Below are 12,397 nucleotides of genomic sequence, written 5' to 3' on the forward strand. Positions count from 1 at the left end.
TGTTTAATCTCACCTCTTACATCCAAAGGCTGTTAATGATAAGGTACTGTACATAACACATACATTAACACAAACATACATTTCAGTAATTATGTCAGCCATAATTCAGATCTTAATCAGTTCAACAGAAAGTTTGCTCCTTCCCAGATGACATTTGCTGCTCATTTGACATACTGCCGGGTTCATTCCTAACTCCTCTCTCCTGTCGACACAGAGGAAGTATTATTCCACAGTACACAGTGAATGTATTTTTCTCAACGAAGATGTTGATACGTTTTGTCTTTGTGCTCCGGAGGCGCATTGAATATGTAAACCAGGCGACATGCAGCCCCGCCTACTTTTCCTATACCTGACAAGAGTCAACGATGAGAGATGGTGACTGCACAGAGCTGAAGTCTTTGTGGGGATATTTTAATCTATCAACGTCAGGAGAAAAGGAAATCGTTCTTTAAGATAGATGGAAAGTATTCTGCATGACCATGAACTGTTGTAGACCGGTGATTCAAACTCTATAATCTGACCTGGAACCAGTTAAGATCATTTTTCTTCCTCTTGTTGTTACACTCTGCACACAAGGCAATCCCTATTGTGTCAACCTAAGCTTGGGTTTATCCTCTGTGCCAAGGATCTATATGAGATCTGAAAACCTGATCCAAACATTAAACTACCAACTTGTTTTCTTTCTTCCAAGCTTGCAATCTCATAATGACTAATTACTAGCAGTGTGTAAAATCTATTCTCCATACTTTGCAGAGAGGTACAGGCTTTGTTCAACATAAAAAAAAATAGTGAATAATCAGCTATAAGAAAGCACATTCGAGTTTTAGAATGAATCCATCTGGGCCTGGTAGCATCTCAGTCACGCACCATTTCACAAAAGGACAAATCTCGAAAGGCGACAGTTAAAAACGTCTAGCAAGGAAAATAAAAACATTTGCTTGGGGTCTTGAATTATCTTGTCAGAGTAAACAATTATATGGCAACTTTAATGTCACACTCAAGTGTGATCACCGTTTTCCCACTTCCCAGTATCAGAAAAGAAATGACCCAAATGACAGGAAGTGACAATAGCCTTCATGACACCATCTCCTCTCCTCCTCGCAGTACTATTAGAGAAGCTTCAGTGACCAGACGGAAAGATACAGCATCCGAGTCAACCATTCAACCATTCTCATATTCATTAAATTAGAAAGTGTTAATGTTTGACATTGTGCTGAATAACAATATCAAGGGCAATCTCCCAACAAAAGGGGTTTAATATAATCTTTGATATTGTTACTGTTCTGCCTTATTATTATTCGACCATGCTGGTCATCTATGAACATTTGAACATCTTGGCCATGTTCTGTTATAATCTCCACCCGGCACAGCCAGAAGAGGACTGGCCACCCCACATAGCCTGGTTCCTCTCTAGGTTTCTTCCTAGGTTTTGGCCTTTCTAGGGAGTTTTTCCTAGCCACCGTGCTTCTACACCTGCATTGCTTGCTGTTTGGGGTTTTAGGCTGGGTTTCTGTACAGCACTTTGAGATATCAGCTGATGTACGAAGGGCTATATAAATACATTTGATTAGATTTGATTTTGATTTGATATTATTTGATATTATCTCATTAAAATTAATAGAATAAAGCTACTGTTTATTTCTTTTGAAAGGTATTTCTCATTTGTTTACATGTACAGTAGACTCATACTAAGAACATACTTTTTACAAAGTACTACAGTAGTGGATGGTTGGATACTACAACTATCTGTCCTGTCCTGCTGTCCTGTCCTATCCTGTTCTATCCTGTCCTGCTATACTATCCTGTTCTATCCTATCCTGACCTATCCTGTCCTGTCCTATCCTATCCTGTCCTATCCTGTCCTATCTCGTTCATATCCTGTCATGTCATGTCCTGTCCTATCATGTCCTGTCCTATCCTGTCCTATCCTGCCATATCCTGTCCTATACTGTCCTATCATGTCCTGTCCTGTCCAATCCTGTACTGCGGTCCTATCATGTCCTATTATGTCCTGTCCTATCCCATCCTGTCCTGCTGTCCTATCCTGTCCTATCCTGTGGATGATGTCTTATCCTGTCCTATCCTATTCTGTCCTATCCTATAAAATGTATGTAGTTCTGTCCTTGAGCTGTTCTTGTCTAATGATGTTCTGTATTATGTAATTCTGAAATTATGTTTCATGTTTTGTGTTGGACCACAGGAAGAGTAGCTGCTGCTTCTGCAACAGCTAATGGGGATCCTAATAAAATACCAAATACCTATCCTGTCCTGTCCTATCCTATCCTATCCTGTCCTATCCTATCCTATCCTGTCCTGTCCTATTCTGTCCTGCTGTCCTATCCTGTCCTATCCTATCCTGTATATGCTGTCCTATCCTATCCTGCCCCATTCTGTCCTGCTGTCCTATCCTGTCCTATCCTGTATATGCTGTCCTATCCTGTCCTATCCTATCACGTCCTGTCCTATTCTGTCCTGCTGTCCTGTGTATGCTGTCCTGTCATATCCTGTCCTATCCTATCCTGTATATGCTGTCCTATCCTATCCTGTCCTATCTTCTGCTGTCCTATCCTGTCCTATCCTGTTCTGATGTCCTATCCTGTCCTATACTATCATGTCCTGTCTTATCCTGTCATATAATGCTGTCCTGTCCTATCAAATCAAATGTATTTATATAGCCCTTAGTACTTCAGCTGATATCTCAAAGTGCTGTACAGAAACCCAGCCTAAAACCCCAAACAGTAAGCAATGCAGGTGCAGAAGCACCGTGGCTAGGAAAAGCTCCCAAGAAAGGCCAAAACCTAGGAAGAAACCTAGAGAGGAACCAGGCTATGAGGGGTGGCCAGTCCTCTTCTGGCTGTGCCGGGTGGAGATTATAACAGAACATGGCCAAGATGTTCAAATGTTCATAAATGACCAGCATGGTCAAATAATAATAATCACAGGCAGAACAGTTGAAACTGGAGCAGCAGCACAGCCAGGTGAACTGGGGACAGCAAGGAGTCATCATGCCAGGTAGTCATCATGCCATCATGCCTGTCCTTTCCTATCCTGTCCTGCTGTCCAATCCTGTTCTTCTGTCCTATCCTGTCCTATACTATCATGTCCTGTCTTATCCTGTCATATCCTGCTTTCCTGTCCTATCCTATCCTATCCTATTCTATCTTGTCCTATTCTATCATGTCCTGTCTTGTCTTATCCTGTCATATCCTGCTGTCCTGTCCTATCCTATCCTATCCTATCCTATCCTATTCTATCTTGTCCTATTCTATCATGTCCTGTCTTATCCTGTCATATCCTGCTGTCCTGTCCTGTCCTATACTATCATGTCCTGTCTTATCCTGTCATATCCTGCTGTCCTATCCTGTCCTATACTATCATGTCCTGTCTTATCCTGTCATATCCTCCTGTCATATCCTCCTGTCCTATCCTATCCTATCCTATCCTATTCTATCTTGTCCTATTCTATCATGTCCTGTCTTATCCTGTCATATCCTGCTGTCCTGTCCTGTCCTATACTATCATGTCCTGTCTTATCCTGTCATATCCTGCTGTCCTATCCTGTCCTATACTATCATGTCCTGTCTTATCCTGTCATATCCTCCTGTCATATCCTCCTGTCATATCCTCCTGTCCTGCCCTTTAACAGTAGGCTGACTGCTACATTATCCATTCAATTTTCTGCTGTGTCCTTGCAATTCTGCCTCTCCTTAGACTTTAAAACATGATCAATACTTTTGTCATAACTCTGGGGAGAGTCACCCCTGCAATGATATTAAACATCTACTCCCAGGGCCATATAGCAGTTCAGTCCCAATGTTTAGATCCTAGAGAATCCATTACCAAGGCAAGCATCCAGAGTAACTCTTTTGACTATTCTCGGGACCTAAAATGTCTTCTCATTCACCAAACATAGTGAATTAACTCAAATAATTCAATTTACATAGATTGTTTTAAGAAGAAGGCAGAGTAAAGTTTCAATGTCAGTACGTAAATGCAGTTAATGGTTGGTGTGTGTGTTATATCTGGGAATATAACTCTGGTTGGGGATTGTTCTTTAATGAACCATCACAGTACAATAAAGAACCCTTGTCCATTCCTTTAATGTTCCTGAAGTAGTCAGCAGATCAGTCCGGGTGGTTCCCTGTTGCCATGCGTATATGAACACAGCAGCATCTGAACACTGCCCCCTCCCCCCTCTCTCATTAGGGTATCCCATTAATCCTATTAGTTACCCATTAAACAAGTGCTGATAACACCAAATGAACGCCAAGCCCCACCAGCTAATAATATTTCATCTCCCCAGTCAGGTAGGTTGAAACAAAAAGAGAATGAAAAGAAAAAGAGGTAGAACAGAGAGAGAGAGAGGGAGAGCGAGAGAGACTCTGTGCGTAAGGAAAAAGAAGCCAGAAGCCAGAAACAGCAAACATACGGCAGCAAGGACTGTATATTTACAGATGTTGACTTGTCTCGCAAAAATTCAGAAGCAAAGTGACACAGCTAGTTCATTGTGAAAGCATTTGGTTACACTGATCATCACTGTGATGTGACATGGCAGGCTTTAAAGGAAGGAAGCTGCTTGGGAGAAAGAGGAGAGAGCAGAGAGGACTAAGTGACTGACTGACTGTCTGACTGACTGACTGGCTGTCTGACTAGCTGACTGACTGGCTCATTGTCTGACTGGCTGACCAACTGGACTGACTGACTGTCTGACTGTCTGAATGGACTGGCTGACTGAATGGACTGGCTGACTGACTGGCTGACTGACTGACCGACTGACTTACTGACTGTCTGACTGTCTGCGGGACTGGCTGACTGAATGGACTGACTGACTGTCTGACTGTCTGAATGGACTGGCTGACTGAATGGACTGGCTGACTGACTGGCTGAATGTCTGTCTGACTGGCTCACTGGCTGTCTGACTGACTGTCTGTCTGATTGTCTGACTGGCTGTATAGACTGACTGACTGTCTGACTGGCTGACTGACTGACTGGCTGGCTACCTGGCTGTCTGATTGGCTGACTGTATGACTGGTTGACTGACTGTCTGACTGACTGTCTGATTGGCTGTCTGACTGTCTGATTGGCTGACTGATTGACAGTCTGATTGACTGATTGACTGTCTGATTGGATTGACTGACTGTCTGAATGGACTGACTGTCTGAGTAGACTGACTGGCTGACTGTCTGATTGGCTGGCTGTATGACTGGCTGACTGTCTGATTGGCTATCAGGCTGGCTAACTGGCTGATTGACTTTCTGATTGACTGGCTGACTGTCTGTCTGAATGGACTGACTGGCTGACTGGCTAACAGGCTGTCTGATTGGCTGACTGTATGACTGGCTGACTGTCTGATTGGCTATCAGACTGGCTAACTGGCTGATTGACTGTCTGATTGACTGACTGACTGGCTGTATGAATGGACTGACTGACTGTCTGAATGGACTGACTGGCTGTCTGAATGGACTGACTGACTGTATGATTGACTGACTGTCTGAATGGACTGACTGACTGTATGACTGACTGACTGACTGACTGATTGGCTGTCTGACTGGCTATCTGACTGTCTGATTGACTGACTGTCTGACTGATTGACTGTCTGACTGTCTGATTGGCTGGCTGGTCTGTCTGACTGGCTGATTGGCTGTCTGACTGTCTGTCTGAATGGACTGACTGGCTGTCTGAATGGACTGACTGGCTGTCTGAATGGACTGACTGACTGTCTGAATGGACTGACTGACTGTATGACTGACTGACTGACTGACTGATTGGCTGTATGACTGGCAATCTGACTGTCTGATTGACTGACTGTCTGACTGATTGACTGTCTGATTGGCTGTCTGACTGTCGGACTGGTTGACTGACTGACTGATTGACTGTCTGATTGACTGACTGACTGTCTGACTGACTGACTGTCTGATTGGACTCACTGACTGTATGACTGGCTGACTGTCTGAATGGACTGACTGACTGAATGGACTGACTGACTGTATGACTGACTGACTGTCTGAATGGACTGACTGACTGTATGACTGACTGGCTGTGTGACTGGTTGACGGACGGACTGTCTGACTGACTGGCTGACTGACTGTCTAATTGGCTGACTGTATGACTGGCTGACTGACTGTCTGTCTGTATGACTGGTTGACTGTCTGATTAACTGTCTGATTGACTGACTGGCTGTCTGAATGGACTGACTGACTGACTGACTGGCTGTCTGACTGGCTGACGGACTGTCTGACTGTATGACTGACTGACTGACTGGCTAATTGTCTAGCTGTCTGTCTGGCTGTCTGTCTGACTGGCTGTCTGATTGACTGTCTGATTGACTGACTGACTGACTGTCTGAATGGACTGACTGGCTGTCTGAATGGATGGACTGACTGATTGGCTGCCTGATTGACTGACTGACTGTCTGAATGGACTGACAGAGTTTCTGACTGGCTGACTGTATGACTGACTGATTGACTGACTGTCTGAATGGACTTACTGACTGTCTGAATGGACTGACTGACTGGCTGTGTGACTGTCTGACGGACTGTCTGACTGGCTGACTGAATGACTGATTGGCTGTCTGTCTGTCTGACTGTCTGATTGACTGTCAGAATGGACTGACTGACTGTCTTAATGGACTGACTGACTGGCTGTGTGACTGGCTGACAGACTGTCTGACTGGCTGACTGTATGACTGACTGACTGATTGACTGTCTGATTGACTGACTGGCTGACTGTCTGATTGGCTGTCTGACTGTATGACTGGTTGACTGATTGACTGTCTGATTAACTGACTGTCTGACGGACTGTCTGAATAGACTGACTGACTGACTGTCTGATTGACTGACTGTCCGTCTGAATGGACTGACTGACTGTCTTAATGGACTGACTGACTGGCTTATTGGCTGCCTGAGTGTCTGGCTGTCTGATTGACTGTCTGATTGACTGACTGACTGTCTGATTGACTGACTGTATGGACTGACTGACTGAATGGACTGACTGACTGACTGAATAGACTGACTGGCTGTCTGACTGGACTGACTGACTGTCTGTATGGACTGACTGACTGTCTGAATGGACTGACTGACTGGCTGTCTGGCTGACGGACTGTCTGACTGTATGAGTGACTGGCTGGCTGTCTGACTGGCTGATTGGCTGTCTGTCTGATTGATTTGCTGACTGACTGACTGACTGACTGTCTGAATTGACTGACTGGCTGTCTGAATTGACTGTCTGACTGTATGACTGACTGACTGACTGGCTGATTGGCTGTCTGTCTGACTGGCTGATTGACTGTCTGTCTGATTGATTTTCTGATTGACTGACTGACTGTCTGAATGGACTGACTGGCTGTCTGAATGGACTGAGTGACTGTCTGAATGGACTGACTGACTGTCTGAATGGACTGACTGACTGGCTGTCTGACTGTATGACTGACTGACTGGCTGATTGGCTGGCTGTCTGACTGGCTGATTGGCTGTCTGTCTGATTGATTGGCTGATTGACTGACTGACTGTCTGAATGGACTGACTGGCTGTCTGAATGGACTGACTGACTGATTGACTGACTGACTGTCTGAATGGACTGACTGGCTGTCTGAATGGACTGACTGACTGATTGGCTGTCTGATTGACTGCCTGACTGTCTGAATGGACTGACGGCCTGTCTGACTGGCTGACTGTATGACTGACTGATTGACTGTCTGATTGACTGACTGACTGACTGTCTTAATGGACTGACTGACTGGCTGTCTGACTGGCTGATGGACTGGCTTACTGTATGACTGACTGACTGTATGACTGGCTGACTGACTGTCTGATTGGCTGTCTGACTGTATGACTGGTTGACTGTCTGATTGACTGTCTGATTGACTGACAAACTGTCTGAATAGACTGACTGTCTGACTGGCTGATTGGCTGTCTGTCTGTCTGTCTGTCTGTCTGTCTGTCTGTCTGTCTGTCTGTCTGATTGACTGACTGACTTTCTGATTGACTGACTGACTGACTGACTGAATGGACTGACTGGCTGTCTGAATGGACTGACTGACTGTATGACTGACTGACTGTCTGAATGGACTGACTGACTGTATGACTGACTGACTGACTGGCTGTCTGACTGGCTGATGGACTGTCTGACTGTCTGACTGACTGTCTGACTGTCTGATTGACTGACTGTCTGAATGGACTGACTGTCTGTCTGAATGGACTGACTGACTTATTTGCTGTCTGATTGACTGATTGGCTGTCTGATTGACTGTCTGATTGATTGTCTGAATGGACTGACTGACTGATTGACCGATTGGCTGTCTGATTGACTGACTGACTGTCTGACTGACGGACTGTCTGAATAGACTGACTGGCTGGCTGGTGGATTGTCTGACTGGCTGATTGGCTGTCTGTCTATCTGGCTGTCTGATTGACTGATTGGCTATCTGATTGACTGTCTGATTGACTGTCTGAATGGACTGACTGACTGATTGACCGATTGGCTGTCTGATTGGCTGTCTGACTGGCTGACTGTATGAATAGACTGACTGACTTGCTGGCTGACTGGCTGACTGTATGACTGGCTGACTGACTGTCTGACTGGCTGATTGTCTGTCTGACTGGCTGTCTGACTGGCTGATTGGCTGGCTGTCTGGCTGTCTGATTGACTGTCTGATTGACTGACTGACTTTCTGATTCACTGACTGACTGACTGAATGGGCAGACTGACTGACTGGACTGACTGGCTGTCTGAATGGACTGACTGACTGTATGACTGACTGACTGACTGGCTGTCTGACTGTCTGATGGACTGTCTGTCTGTATGACTGTCTGACTGATTGACTGTCTGATTGACTGACTGTCTGAATGGACTGACTGACTGATTGGCTGTCTGACTGTCTGATGGACTGTCTGACTGTATGACTGTCTGATTGACTGACTGTCTGAATGGACTGACTGACTGTCTGAATGGACTGACTGACTGGCTGTCTGATTGGCTGTCTGACGGACTGTCTGACTGGCTGACTGTATGACTGACTGTCTGACTGGCTGACTGTATGACTGACTGATTGTCTGATTGACTGACTGTATGACTGACTGACTGATTGACTGTCTGATTGACTGACTGACTGTCTGAATGGACTGAATGTCTGAATGGACTGACTGACTGATTGACTGATTGGCTGTCTGACTGACTGTCTGATTGACTGGTGTGTGGGGGTGGGGGTGTTGAGAAGGGGAGAGGTGGTGCGTGGGGGTGTTGGGGAGGGGGAGTAGGTGTGTTGGGGGTTGGGGAGGGGAGGGTAGGTGTGTTGGGGGTTGGGAAGGGGAGAGTAGGGGGAGTAGGTGTGTTGGGGGTTGGGAAGGGGAGAGTAGGGGAGAGTAGGTGTGTTGGGGGTTGGGAAGGGGAGAGTAGGTGTGTTGGGGGGTTGGGAAGGGGAGAGTAGGGGAGAGTAGGTGTGTTGGGGGTTGGGAAGGGGAGAGTAGGGGAGAGTAGGTGTGTTGGGGGTTGGGAAGGGAGAGTAGGTGTGTTGGGGGGTTGGGAAGGGGAGAGTAGGGGAGAGTAGGTGTGTGGGGGTTTGGGAAGGGAGAGGTGTGTTGGGGGGTTGGGGGAGGGGAGTAGGTGTGTTGGGGGGGGTTGGGAAGGGGAGAGTAGGTGTGTTGGGGGGGGAAGGGGGAAGGGGAGAGTAGGTGTGTTGGGGGGGAAGAGTAGGTGTGTTGGGGGTTGGGAAGGGGAGAGTAGGTGTGTTGGGGGTTGGGAAGGGGAGAGTAGGGGAGAGTAGGTGTGTTGGGGGGTTGGGAAGGGAGAGTAGGTGTGTTGGGGGGTTGGGAAGGGGAGAGTAGGGGAGAGTAGGTGTGTTGGGAAGGGGGGGTTGGGGGGGAGAGGGGTAGGTGTGTTGGGGGTTGGGAAGGGAGAGAGGTGTTGGGGGGGGGAAGGGAAAGTAGGTGTGTTGGGGGTTGGGAAGGGAGAGTAGGTGTTGGGGGTTGGGAAGGGGAAAATAGGTGTGTTGGGGGTTGGGAAGGGGAGAGTAGGTGTGTGTTGGGGGGTTGGGAAACAGAGAATAGGTGTGTGTGTGTGTGGGGGGTGTTGAGAGGACTATCTTAACCTTCTTAGCCGATGTTAGAGATTGAACATTAAAGTGTAATGAATTAAATATTAAAAAGAAACTCATAGACCATACAGGGGAGGTCCCAAATGTGTCAGAAAGATATTTCCTATTTTCCATTCCAATAGAGATCCTGCTAAATCAATTAGAAGGCTTCCCCACAGTGAGTCCCAGTCATGATCAGCATAATTTCCTCTCATGCCAGCACATTCGTAGCTTCAGGCAATTCTCTGCTCTTTCTCTCCCTGTTTTTCACTCTTGCTGTGCCACATTAGCAGAGGTGGTGGTTGATTGAGGAGGTGTGCTCCGTTGTTAGACCTACAGAGAACCTTCTAACTTTCTAATGTTCTAAAGAATGGCTTCTAACATTCTAATGTTATAAAGAATGGCTTCTAACGTTGTAACATTCTAATGTTATAAAGAATGGCTTCTAACATTCTAATGTTATAAAGAATGGCTTCTAACGTTCTAATGTTCTAAAGAATGCCTTCTAACGTTCTAATGTTCTAAAGAATGGCTTCTAACATTCTAATGTTATAAAGAATGGCTTCTAACGTTGTAACATTCTAATGTTCTAAAGAATGGCTTCTAACGTTCTAACATTCTAATGTTCTAAAGGATGGCTTCTAACGTTCTAACATTCTAATGTTCTAAAGAATGCCTTCTAACGTTGTAACATTCTAATGTTCTAAAGAATGCCTTCTAACGTTGTAACAATCTAATGTTATAAAGAATGTCTTCTAACGTTGTAACAATCTAATGTTCTAAAGAAGGTCTTCTAACATTCTAATGTTCTAAACAATGCATTCTAACGTTCTAATGTTCTAAAGAATGCCTTCTAGCGTTCTAAAGAATGCCTTCTAACATTCTAATGTTCTAAAGAATGTCTTCTAACGTTGTAACAATCTAATGTTCTAAAGAAGGTGTTCTAACATTCTAATGTTCTAAAGAATGCCTTCTAACATTCCAACATTCTAATGTTCTAAAGAAGGCCTTCTAACGTTCTAATGTTCTAAACAATGCATTCCAACATTCTAATGTTCTAAACAATGCATTCCAACATTCTAATGTTCTAAAGAAGGCCTTCTAACGTTCTAATGTTCTAAACAATGCATTCCAACATTCGAATGTTCTAAACAATGCATTCCAACATTCTAATGTTCTAAAGAAGGCCTTCTAACGTTCTAATGTTCTAAACAATGCATTCCAACATTCTAATGTTCTAAACAATGCATTCCAACATTCTAATGTTCTAAAGAAGGCCTTCTAGCGTTCTAATGTTCTAAACAATGCATTCCAACATTCTAATGTTCTAAACAATGCATTCCAACATTCTAATATTCTAAAGAATGCCTTCTAGCGTTCTAATGTTCTAATGTTGTAAAGAATGTGTTCTAACGTTCAACATTCTTATGTTCTAAAGAATGCCTTCTAATGTTCTGATGTTCTAAAGAAGGCCTTCTAACATTCTAATGTTCTAAAGAATGCCTTCTAATGTTCTAAAGAATGCCTTCTAACGTTTGAATGTTCTAAAGAATACCTTCTAACGTTCCAACATTCTAATGTTCTAAAGAAGGCCTTCTAACGTTCTAATGTTCTAATGTTGTAAAGAATGTGTTCTAACGTTCAACATTTTTATGTTCTAAAGAATGCCTTCTAATGTTCTAAAGAATGCCTTCTAACGTTTGAATGTTCTAAAGAAGGCCTTCTAACGTTCTAACGTTCTAATGTTGTAAAGAATGTGTTCTAACGTTCAACATTCTTATGTTCTAAAGAAGGCCTTCTAACCTTCTAATGTTCTAAAGAATGCCTTCTAACGTTCTAATGTTCTAAAGAATGCCTTCTAACGTTCTAATGTTCTAAAGAAGGCCTCTGCAGTTCTACAATTCTATAAACAATATTTTTGCCATTCTAATTCTCGAAAGAACATAGCAGTTCAAACGTTCCATTGTGTTTACTGAATATCTTATAACCAACCCCCCATCATTCTCGGAGCTCTGACTAAAGATGTTTCTTAGTCTTTGAACAGACGTTCATTATTAAGAAATGACCTGCCAGCCTGTTTATTTCATGAATGGGATTCATGTGTTTGGCTGGCAGGGATGGGAGAAGGACTTCTTGAATGAGTGAGTCTACCACTCACACTACAATACAGTGTTGACCTGACAGCCATGACTAACCTCTGAATCTATCTCACATTGTTCCATCCCATGACAATAGGCCTTTCGCCTCACACTAGTCATATGATTAACATTATACATTACGTAAAGTCATGTATTTTCCCTTAATATGCAAAGACATTTTTACATTAGA

General features: G+C 44.3%; 1 protein-coding gene across 5 annotated transcripts in view; it reads right to left on the bottom strand.

Annotated features, from left to right (window-relative positions):
* Positions 1-12,397, bottom strand: part of LOC112220587 (glycine receptor, alpha 1) — a 90,098-nt gene that overhangs the window by 63,814 nt on the left and 13,887 nt on the right. The gene's annotated exons all lie outside the window — the stretch shown is intronic.

This window comes from Oncorhynchus tshawytscha, linkage group LG21 (assembly GCF_018296145.1).
Source record: "Oncorhynchus tshawytscha isolate Ot180627B linkage group LG21, Otsh_v2.0, whole genome shotgun sequence".
NCBI classification, from domain to species: domain Eukaryota; kingdom Metazoa; phylum Chordata; class Actinopteri; order Salmoniformes; family Salmonidae; genus Oncorhynchus; species Oncorhynchus tshawytscha.